General features: G+C 37.3%; 1 protein-coding gene across 4 annotated transcripts in view; it reads right to left on the bottom strand.

Annotated features, from left to right (window-relative positions):
- LRRC7 (leucine rich repeat containing 7) overlaps positions 1-10,787 on the bottom strand; it is a 119,585-nt gene extending 108,798 nt beyond the window's left edge. For 3 of the 4 annotated variants that reach the window (XM_069981415.1, XM_069981417.1, XM_069981418.1), the window contains exon 1: positions 10,716-10,787. The gene's annotated coding sequence lies outside the window, so the exon portion shown is untranslated. The remainder of the gene's footprint in view (positions 1-10,715) is intronic. The other variant, XM_069981416.1, reaches the window with a different exon arrangement.
- Positions 10,788-12,644: the final 1,857 nt, after the last annotated feature.

Genomic DNA, 12,644 nt, shown 5'->3' with positions numbered 1-12,644 from the left:
GTAATCAATGATGTCATCAGTGATGTCAACGATGATGTTGACAAAAAAGTTATCATTGTTGTCAATGATTGTCATCAGTGATGTTGTCAATGATGTCATCACTACTCGATGATGTCATTGATGATGTCATCAGTGATGTCAACGATTATGTTGTCAATAAAGTTATCATTGTTGTCAATGATTGTCATCAGTGATGTAATTGATGATGTCATTGAAGATGTTATTGATGATGTCATCACTATTTCATGATGTAATCGATCATGTAATCAATTTTGTCATCAGTAGTGTCAACAATGATGTTGTCAATAAAGTTATGTCATCGAAGATGTCATTGATGATGTCATCACTATTTGATGATGTCATCGATGATGTAATCAATGATGTCATCAGTGATGTCAACGATAATGTTGTCGATAAAGGTATAATTGTTGTCAATGATTGCCATTGATGATGTCATTGATGATGTCATTGATGTTGTCATCGATGATGTCATCAGTAATGTCATCACTACTTGATGATGTCATCGATAATGTAATCAGTGATGTCAACGATGATGTTGACAAAAAAGTTATCATTGTTGTCAATGATTGTCATCAGTGATGTTGTCAATGATGTCATCACTACTCGATGATGTCATCGATGATGTCATCAGTGATGTCAACGATGATGTTGTCAATAAAGTTATCATTGTTGTCAATGATTGTCATCACTGATGTCATCAATGATGTCTACGATTATACTATTAATGATGTCATTATAGATGTTATTTATGTCATCGATGATGTCATCAGTGATGTCTATGATGATGTCAATAAAGTTATCATTGTTGTCATTATCAGTGATGTCATCAGTGATGTCATTGATGGTGTCATCGATGATGTCGTCGATGATATCATTGATGATGTCATCTATTTTGTCTTCACTTTTCGATGATGTCATCGATGAGGTAATCAATGATGCCATCAGTGATGTCAATGATGATGTTGTCGATAAAGTTATCATTGTTTTTAATGATTGTCATCAGTGGTGTCATTGATGATGTAATTGATGATGTCATCTATAAATAAAGTTGTTTTGTGCCCCCTGCTCCCTGGTGCTACCCCCTTGCAAGGTGCTTCCCTAGACACCAGAGCACGGGTGCATAGTGGTAAATACGGCCCTGGGTACTACAGAGCATGATGCTATAATATAGAGTACTACAGAGCATTCTACCACAACAAAGAGTGCTAGAGTCCATGCAGCTATAATACAAGGTACTAAGATCTAGTTACTATAAGAGAATACTACTGAGTATGCTGCTATAATATAGGGTACTCAGAGCATTCTACTACAATCTACAGTGCTACATAGCATTCTACTACAATATACAGTGCTACAGAGCACTCTACTACAATATACAGTGCTACCGAGCATTCTACTACAATATACAGTGCTACAGAGCATTCTACTACCTTATACAGTGCTACAGAGCATTCTACTACAATATACAGTGCTACACAGCATTCTACTACAATCTACAGTGCTACAGAGCATTCTACTACAATATACAGTGCTAAAGAGCATTCTACTACAATCTACAGTGCTACAGAGCATTCTACTACAATATACAGTGCTACACAGCATTCTACTACAATATACAGTGCTACACAGCATGCTACTATATAATGGGAGCACAACAGAGCATTCTACTACAATATACAGTGCTACAAAGCATTCTACTACAATATACAGTGCTACAGAGCATTCTACTACAATATACAGTGCTACAAAGCATTCTACTACAATATACAGTGCTACAGAGCATTCTACTACAATATACAGTGCTACACAGCATGCTACTATATAATGGGAGCACAACAGAGCATGCCTACTACAATATAGAGTGCTAAACTACAGAGCATGTCTACTAAAATATAGAGTGCTGAACTACAGAGCATGCCTACTACAATATAGAGTGCTGAACTACAGAGCATGCCTACTACAATATAGAGTGCTGAACTACAGAGAATGTCTACTAAAATATAGAGTGCTTAACTACAGAGCATGCCTGCTAAAATATAGAGTGCTGAACTACAGAGCATGCCTACTACAATATAGAGTGCTAAACTACAGAGCATGTCTACTAAAATATAGAGCGCTGAACTACAGAGCATGCCTACTAAAATACAGAGTTCAGCAAAGGATTCTACTATTTTACAGCATACTACAGTGCATGCTGCTATAATATAGGGTACACAGAGCATTCTACTATAACAGAGAGTACTACAGAGCGTGTTACTACAATATAGAGCGCTACAGAGCATTCTACCAGGGTACTACCAGTGTCGTATTAAGAGCTGCTGCTGCCCTAGGCACTCAACCTGAAGTACGATCTTGAGGGGAGTGTTTTCGGCTACATGCCTTTCTCTATATTTAGAAACATTCTCTGAATCGTGTTTTTCATGGTTTTCAGCTGCTTAAAGCATAAATAATTTAATGTAATCAATGATATCATCAGTGATGTCAACAATGATGTTGTTGATAAAGTTATTGTTGTCAATGATTGTCATCAGTGATGTCGTCAATGATGTCTACGATTATACTATTAATGATGTCATTATAGATGTTATTTATGTCATCAGTGACTTCTACGATGATGTTGTTGATAAAGTTATCATTGTTGTCAATGATTGTCATCAATTATGCCATCGATGATGTCATCGATGATGTCATCAATATTTGATGATGTCATCGATGATGTAATCAATGATGTCATCAGTGATGTCAGCGATGATGCTAATGATAAAGTTATCATTGTTGTCAATGATTGTCATCAGTGATGTCATTGATGATGCCATCGAAGATGTAATTGATGATGTCATCACTATTCAATAATGTCATCGATGATGTAACCAATGATGTCATCAGTGATGTCAAGGATGATGTTGTCGATAAAGTTATAATTGTTGTCAATAATTGTCATCAGTGATGTCATTGATGATGTCATGGAAGATATCATTGATAATGTCATCACTATTCGATAATGTCATCGATGATGTAATCAATTATGTCATCAGTGATGTCAACGATGAATTTGTCGATAAAGTTATCATTGTTGTCAATGATTGTCATGAGTAATGTCATTGATGATGTCATGGAGATGTCATCACTATTTGATGATGACATCGATGATGTAATCAATGATGTAATCAGTAATGTTAACGATGATGTTGTCGATAAAGGTATCATTGCTGTCATTGATTGTTATTGATGATGTCATCGATGATGTTATCAGTAATGTCTCACTACTCAATGATGTCATTGGTAATGTAATCAGTGATGTTATCACTGATGTCAATAAAGTTATCATTGTTGTCAATGATTGTCATCAATTATGTCATTGATGATGTCATCGATGATGTCATCACTATTTAATGATGTCATCGATGATGTTATCAATGTCATCAGTGATGTCAACGATGATGTTGTTGATAAAGTTATCATTGTTGTTATTGATTGTCATCAGTGATGTCATTGATGATGTCATTGATGATTTCATCACTATTTGATGATGTCATCGATGATGTAATCAATGATGTCATCACTATTTGACGATGTCATCGATAATGTAATCAATGATTGTCATCAGTGATGTCATTGATGATGTAATTGATGATGTCATCGATTATGTAATTGAAGATATCATTGAAGATGTCATTGATGATGTCATTACTTCTCGATGATGTACTCAATGATGTCATCAGTGATGTCAACGATGATGTTGTCAATAAAGTTATCATTGTTGTCAATAATTTTTGTCAATGATTGTCATCAGTGATGTCATTGATGATGTCATCGATAATGTAATCAATGATGTCATCAGTGATGTCAACGATGATGTTGACAAAAAAGTTATCATTGTTGTCAATGATTGTCATCAGTGATGTTGTCAATGATGTCATCACTACTCGATGATGTCATTGATGATGTCATCAGTGATGTCAACGATTATGTTGTCAATAAAGTTATCATTGTTGTCAATGATTGTCATCAGTGATGTAATTGATGATGTCATTGAAGATGTTATTGATGATGTCATCACTATTTCATGATGTAATCGATCATGTAATCAATTTTGTCATCAGTAGTGTCAACAATGATGTTGTCAATAAAGTTATGTCATCGAAGATGTCATTGATGATGTCATCACTATTTGATGATGTCATCGATGATGTAATCAATGATGTCATCAGTGATGTCAACGATAATGTTGTCGATAAAGGTATAATTGTTGTCAATGATTGCCATTGATGATGTCATTGATGATGTCATTGATGTTGTCATCGATGATGTCATCAGTAATGTCATCACTACTTGATGATGTCATCGATAATGTAATCAGTGATGTCAACGATGATGTTGACAAAAAAGTTATCATTGTTGTCAATGATTGTCATCAGTGATGTTGTCAATGATGTCATCACTACTCGATGATGTCATCGATGATGTCATCAGTGATGTCAACGATGATGTTGTCAATAAAGTTATCATTGTTGTCAATGATTGTCATCACTGATGTCATCAATGATGTCTACGATTATACTATTAATGATGTCATTATAGATGTTATTTATGTCATCGATGATGTCATCAGTGATGTCTATGATGATGTCAATAAAGTTATCATTGTTGTCATTATCAGTGATGTCATCAGTGATGTCATTGATGGTGTCATCGATGATGTCGTCGATGATATCATTGATGATGTCATCTATTTTGTCTTCACTTTTCGATGATGTCATCGATGAGGTAATCAATGATGCCATCAGTGATGTCAATGATGATGTTGTCGATAAAGTTATCATTGTTTTTAATGATTGTCATCAGTGGTGTCATTGATGATGTAATTGATGATGTCATCTATAAATAAAGTTGTTTTGTGCCCCCTGCTCCCTGGTGCTACCCCCTTGCAAGGTGCTTCCCTAGACACCAGAGCACGGGTGCATAGTGGTAAATACGGCCCTGGGTACTACAGAGCATGATGCTATAATATAGAGTACTACAGAGCATTCTACCACAACAAAGAGTGCTAGAGTCCATGCAGCTATAATACAAGGTACTAAGATCTAGTTACTATAAGAGAATACTACTGAGTATGCTGCTATAATATAGGGTACTCAGAGCATTCTACTACAATCTACAGTGCTACATAGCATTCTACTACAATATACAGTGCTACAGAGCACTCTACTACAATATACAGTGCTACCGAGCATTCTACTACAATATACAGTGCTACAGAGCATTCTACTACCTTATACAGTGCTACAGAGCATTCTACTACAATATACAGTGCTACACAGCATTCTACTACAATCTACAGTGCTACAGAGCATTCTACTACAATATACAGTGCTAAAGAGCATTCTACTACAATCTACAGTGCTACAGAGCATTCTACTACAATATACAGTGCTACACAGCATTCTACTACAATATACAGTGCTACACAGCATGCTACTATATAATGGGAGCACAACAGAGCATTCTACTACAATATACAGTGCTACAAAGCATTCTACTACAATATACAGTGCTACAGAGCATTCTACTACAATATACAGTGCTACAAAGCATTCTACTACAATATACAGTGCTACAGAGCATTCTACTACAATATACAGTGCTACACAGCATGCTACTATATAATGGGAGCACAACAGAGCATTCTACTACAATATACAGTGCTACACAGCATTCTACTACAATATACAGTGCTACACAGCATTCTACTACAATATACAGTGCTACACAGCATTCTACTACAATATACAGTGCTACAGAGCATTCTACTACAATATACAGTGCTACAGAGCATTCTACTACAATATACTGTGCTACAGAGCATTCTACTACAATATACAGTGCTACACAGCATTCTACTACAATATACAGTACTACAGAGCATGCTACTATATAACGAGAGTACTACAAAGCATTCTACTACAATATACAGTGCTACAGAGCATTCTACTACCTTATACAGTGCTACAGAGCATTCTACTACCTTATACAGTACTACAGAGCATTCTACTACAATATACAGTGCTACACAGCACTCTACTACAATATACAGTGCTACAGAGCATTCTACTACAATATACTGTGCTACAGAGCATTCTACTACAATATACAGTGCTACACAGCATTCTACTACAATATACAGTACTACAGAGCATGCTACTATATAACGAGAGTACTACAAAGCATTCTACTACAATATACAGTGCTACAGAGCATTCTACTACCTTATACAGTGCTACAGAGCATTCTACTACCTTATACAGTACTACAGAGCATTCTACTACAATATACAGTGCTACACAGCACTCTACTACAATATACAGTGCTACAGAGCATTCTACTACAATATACAGTGCTACAGAGCATTCTACTACAATATACAGTGCTACAGAGCATTCTACTACAATATACAGTGCTACAAAGCATTCTACAATATACAGTGCTACAGAGCATTCTACTACAATATACAGTGCTACACAGCATGCTACTATATAATGGGAGCACAACAGAGCATTCTACTACAATATACAGTGCTACACAGCATTCTACTACAATATACAGTGCTACACAGCATTCTACTACAATATACAGTGCTACACAGCATTCTACTACAATATACAGTGCTACAGAGCATTCTACTACAATATACAGTGCTACAGAGCATTCTACTACAATATACTGTGCTACAGAGCATTCTACTACAATATACAGTGCTACACAGCATTCTACTACAATATACAGTACTACAGAGCATGCTACTATATAACGAGAGTACTACAAAGCATTCTACTACAATATACAGTGCTACAGAGCATTCTACTACCTTATACAGTGCTACAGAGCATTCTACTACCTTATACAGTGCTACAGAGCATTCTACTACAATATACAGTACTACAGAGCATTCTACTACCATATACAGTGCTACAGAAAATGCTGCTATAATATACAGTACTACAGAGCATGCTACTATATAGCGAGAGTACTACAGAGCATGCTACTATATAGCGAGAGTACTACAGAGCATGCTACTATATAACGAGAGTACTACAGAGCATGCTGCTATATAACGAGAGTACTACAGAGCATTCTACTATATAACGAGAGTACTACAGAGCATGCTACTATATATAACGAGAGTACTACAGAGCATGCTACTATATAGCGAGAGTACTACAGAGCATGCTACTATATATAGCGAGAGTACTACAGAGCATGCTACTATATAACGAGAGTACTACAGAGCATGCTACTATATAACGAGAGTACTACAGAGCATGCTACTATATAGCGAGAGTACTACAGAGCATGCTACTATATAACGAGAGTACTACAGAGCATGCTACTATATAGCGAGAGTACTACAGAGCATGCTACTATATAACGAGAGTACTACAGAGCATGCTACTATATAGTGAGAGTACTACAGAGCATGCTACTATAATACAGACTACTACAGAGCATGTTACTATATAACGAGAACACTACAGAGCATGCTACTATATAGTGAGAGTACTACAGAGCATGCTACTATATAGTGAGAGTACTACAGAGCATGCTACTATATAGTGAGAGTACTACAGAGCATGCTACTATAATACAGACTACTACAGAGCATGTTACTATATAGCGAGAACACTACAGAGCATGCTACTATATAGTGAGAGTACTACAGAGCATGCTACTATATAACGAGACTACAGAGCATGCTACTATATAGCGAGAACACTACAGAGCATGCTACTATATAACGAGAATACTACAGAGCATGCTACTATATAGCGAGAGTACTACAGAGCATGCTACTATATAGCGAGAACACTACAGAGCATGCTACTATATAGCGAGAGTACTACAGAGCATGCTACTATATAACGAGACTACAGAGCATGCTGCTATATAACGAGAGTACTACAGAGCATGCTACTATATAGCGAGAACACTACAGAGCATGCTACTATATAGCGAGAGTACTACAGAGCATGCTACTATATAGCGAAAGTACTACAGAGCATGCTACTATATAGCGAGAGTACTACAGAGCATGCTACTATAATACAGACTACTACAGAGCATGTTACTATATAGCGAGAGTACTACAGAGCATTCTACTATATATGAGAGTACTACAGAGCATGCTACTATATAGCGAGAACACTACAGAGCATGCTACTATATAGCGAGAGTACTACAGAGCATGCTACTATATATGAGAGTACTACAGAGCATGCTACTATATAACGAGAGTACTACAGAGCATGCTACTATAATACAGACTACTACAGAGCATGTTACTATATAGCGAGAGTACTACAGAGCATGCTACTATAATACAGACTACTACAGAGCATGTTACTATATAACGAGAGTACTACAGAGCATGCTACTATATAACGAGAGTACTACAGAGCATGCTACTATATAATGAGACTACAGAGCATGCTACTATATAGCGAGAGTACTACAGAGCATTCTACTATATAGCGGGAGTACTACAGAGCATGCTACTATATAGCGAGAGTACTACAGAGCATGCTACTATATAGCGAGAGTACTACAGAGCATGCTGCTATAATACAGACTACTACAGAGCATGCTACTATAATACAGACTACTACACAGAATGTTACAAAAACAAAGAGTACCACATTGGATACTACCATAATACAGAGTACTATTGAACATGCCATAGTAATATACTGTGGTGTACTATATCATTAGAAAGTTATACTACTACTACAGCGGGTATTACATAAAGTATGCAAAACTGATCATCCGCCATAAATCTGCAGTTTATATGCAGGTTCTTGTTTAACTTTATATACATTTCATTTGCGGAGTTTCTGGTATCTGCAAGTCATCCGCTAGGCCCTAGTGTACAGTGTACATAGTCTCTAGGTATAAACCTGTTCCCATTCACTGACAGCAAGCAAAGATGGTGATAATAATAAGTATATCAGAAAGTTGCCGAGTTCTGTATTCCTCAATGTAAAGACTTAATGAACATAACACTGGATGCCCCCTTTCCGCTATGTAGCAGTGCTCACCCAGCGCGATTGGATTAGATGATTGGATATAAAGCTGATAGTATAACACATGGAGAAATGTAATAAGCCGCACACAACAACCACTCATTGCTAATGTCCTTTAGACAAAAAGTCATTTCTGCGTAGTAAAGCCGAGGGGGCCGGTGTCGCCACATTTGATCTCGCCAAATGAATTGTGATTGCGTCTCTCGGAGAACGATGTAGGGTGGGGGCGGGGTGGGGGGGCTTCTCATTGCTCCATCTCAATCGATGGCTCTCTTTGGAGGTTTTGTATTCCGGTCTCATCCCGCTGGCTCGACACTTTATCAAGCCAATTTCCAATGAAGCAAGGAACATATAATGAGGGTAGATTGTGTCATATCCTCGCCTGGTCTCTCTAACAAAGCTGTTAAGGTCTAAATAAAATAAAATTAATTGCATTGGAAAAAACTTAATGCAACAAATTGGAGAGTGGACTGGCAGATTGCTTAATAGAGAAAAAACTAGATTATTATGTGACCGGAAGGAGTGGAAGGTGAAGAGAAACGGCGCCATTCTTCTCCAGCTGCTTGTATTCCATTTAAATGTATGCTGCACTACCAGGCACAAACTGTGAAAAGGAGTGGCGCTATTTTTCTCCTCTGGTAACGTCCTCCTGGTAGAACTACAGATTTTGTGATTAGAATACTCATTAATAAGTAAAAATATAAATTACTATGATACTCCGCTCTGTGGACAAGAATAGATATTACATTTATAGGGCTACACAGCGACTTGGTGACATCGCATTTAATGCTTGTGCTTTAATGCTTTAATACTGCTCCTATATACAAGAATATAACTACTATAATACTGCTTCCTCTGTACAAGAATATAACTACTATAATACTGCTCCCTATATACAAGAATATAACTACTATAATACTGCTCCTATATACAGGAATATAACTACTATAATACTGCCGCTATATACAAGAATATAACTACTATAATACTGCTCCTATATACAAGAATATAACTACTATAATACTGCTTCCTCTGTACAAGAATATAACTACTATAATACTGCTCCCTATATACAAGAATATAACTACTATAATACTGCTCCTATATACAGGAATATAACTACTATAATACTGCCGCTATATACAAGAATATAACTACTATAATACTGCTCCTATATGCAAGAATACAACTACTATAATACTGCTTCTATATACAAGAATATAACTACTATAATACTGCTGTTATATACAAGAATATAACTACTGTAATACTGCTCCCTATATACAGGAATATAACTACTATAATACTGCTTCTATATACAAGAATATAACTACTATAATACTGCTCTTATATACAAGAATATAACTACTATAATACTGCTCCCTATATACAAGAATATAACTACTATAATACTGCTCCTATATACAAGAATATAACTACTATAATACTGCTCCCTATATACAAGAATATTACTATAATACTGCTCCTATATACAAGAATATAACTACTATAATACTGCTCCCTATATACAAGAATATGACTACTATAATACTGCTCCTATATACAAGAATATAACTACTAGTAAAATATTACTACAAGAATATAATTGCCTTTAGTTACCTCAGTTTATTCTCAGGTGCTTTTCCGGGTAATGAAATCCACAGCATAATTTGTAGGACACGATCCTTGTTATGCTGCATGTGTAACGCTTTCATTCATCTTTCTCGGTCCAGGTGGTACAGCCAGTAGATGGCGCTATAGTGCTCTCCAGTAACCCGCGCTCCCCTGTGATTAATCTGCCCTAGATTCTTTTAAGGCAATTAGCTGAACGCTCTTATTACCTATGTTCAGATTTGCTGCAAGCGCTGGAGAGGGTTTTTTTTTTTTTGCAACTGAAACAGCGAAATTTGGAATGTGAAGGATTTAAATAAACCTCAGAGGCGTAAAAGTGATGGGTCTATTTAGGGCCAATTATGCAGCATAAAGCATACATCTTATGGTGACATTGCTGTATATTCCTGTCAGAGTTTTAATTACCAGTAGAAGATGCTGATTTGCCACCCATATGTTCTCCAAGATCTGAATTAATAATATCTCAGCAGTATAATTGTATATAGCGGTATGTTATAGATACATAGGGGGAGATTTATCAAACATGGTGTAAAGTAAGACAGGCTCAGTTGCCCCTAGCAACCAATCAGATTCCACCTTTCATTTCCCAAAGAGTCTGTGAGGAATGAGAGGTGGAATCTGATTGGTTGCTAGGGGCAACTGAGCCAGTTTCACTTTACACCATGTTTGATAAATCTCCCCCATAGCCTCTATAGTGCTGTATTTTTTTACTCTTCACTATATAAACTATCCAATTTATAAATCATGGCTGAGGATCTTGCTGTAAGTATAGGTTTGTATAGCAATCGTTTAGTGGAATGAAGAGGAAAACCCGGGTCGCTAAATTCTGACCTTTGTGGCCTACGGCCTCCTGCCTGTATATACATGACCCTCCCTGGAACCTGTACAGGAAACAACTGACTATGAGTATACGCAGAGAGTGGAAGTCATGTGAAACTGCAACGGCCATGATTTCCCTCCGCGTACTGTGTGCGGTTTTGGTGTCTTCTAACATTGTAGAAGAGCCTTTGGGCAGCTACCATGGAGGCAGACCACGCAGCTTCTATAGGGCCCATATGTGGCCTGCCTCCATGGTATGCCCAACCCCCATTGGAGGACTTGGGGGGGGGGGGTGCTTCGAAAGCCGTTCTGTTGGGAAGGGGGGGGGGGCATTATCTAACCCCTAGCCCTAGGCACTAGGATTCATGGGCCCCATATTGTTTCTTGCTATGGGGCCCAATGAATCCTAGTTATTCCCCTGGGCTTTCTAAAGCACCAGAGGCCGAGTGCAACCCTGCAAACTTGCAAACGAATAGCCCGATTCACTCTAAGGCCACCTGTTCTATCTGACTCTGCAGAAGTAGGACTCCATAGACTTATCATAAAGCAAAATGTCAGCCATGAGTTGGATCAGGCAACTGGCCGGGGAGTGAAGCTATAACATGGCTATAAATTGGCTATAACTTATGATTGCAGTGAGGATCGCAGGACTGAGACACGGTGTGATTCTGACATCTGAACAACATGTCAAAAAGGTCTAAAAATCACATATTTTGAAAGAATTTTTGGTGAAATTTTTTCAAATTTTCCATTTTTCTATCAATAATAAAAAATTATCCTTAAGAGGAGGCTGCTGTAAAGCGATCTGTACAGCATTGCAGCATCATGTGACACCTATAGAGAGAGGAGACAATAGCAGCTCCCTGTGGAATGGCCTCTTCACAGGTCACAGAGCGCGCTCAGTAATGTTTCACATTCATCTCAAGGGGACAGAGTCTATCTATTGCCGTCTATGTCCATGAGTCTTGATGTAATGCATGTCACTAAATGCTGTTAGGAACAGCTCAGGCAAGATGGCAGCCCCCATAACAATGTTCAAAAAGTGAAATAAAAAAAGTCAGAAAATAGAAACAGATTAGAGTAAAAGAACATGTTCTA

Source organism: Dendropsophus ebraccatus, chromosome 8 (genome assembly GCF_027789765.1).
Source record: "Dendropsophus ebraccatus isolate aDenEbr1 chromosome 8, aDenEbr1.pat, whole genome shotgun sequence".
Classification (NCBI taxonomy): Eukaryota; Metazoa; Chordata; class Amphibia; order Anura; family Hylidae; genus Dendropsophus; species Dendropsophus ebraccatus.
This window is presented reverse-complemented; position numbering and strand designations above follow the sequence as displayed.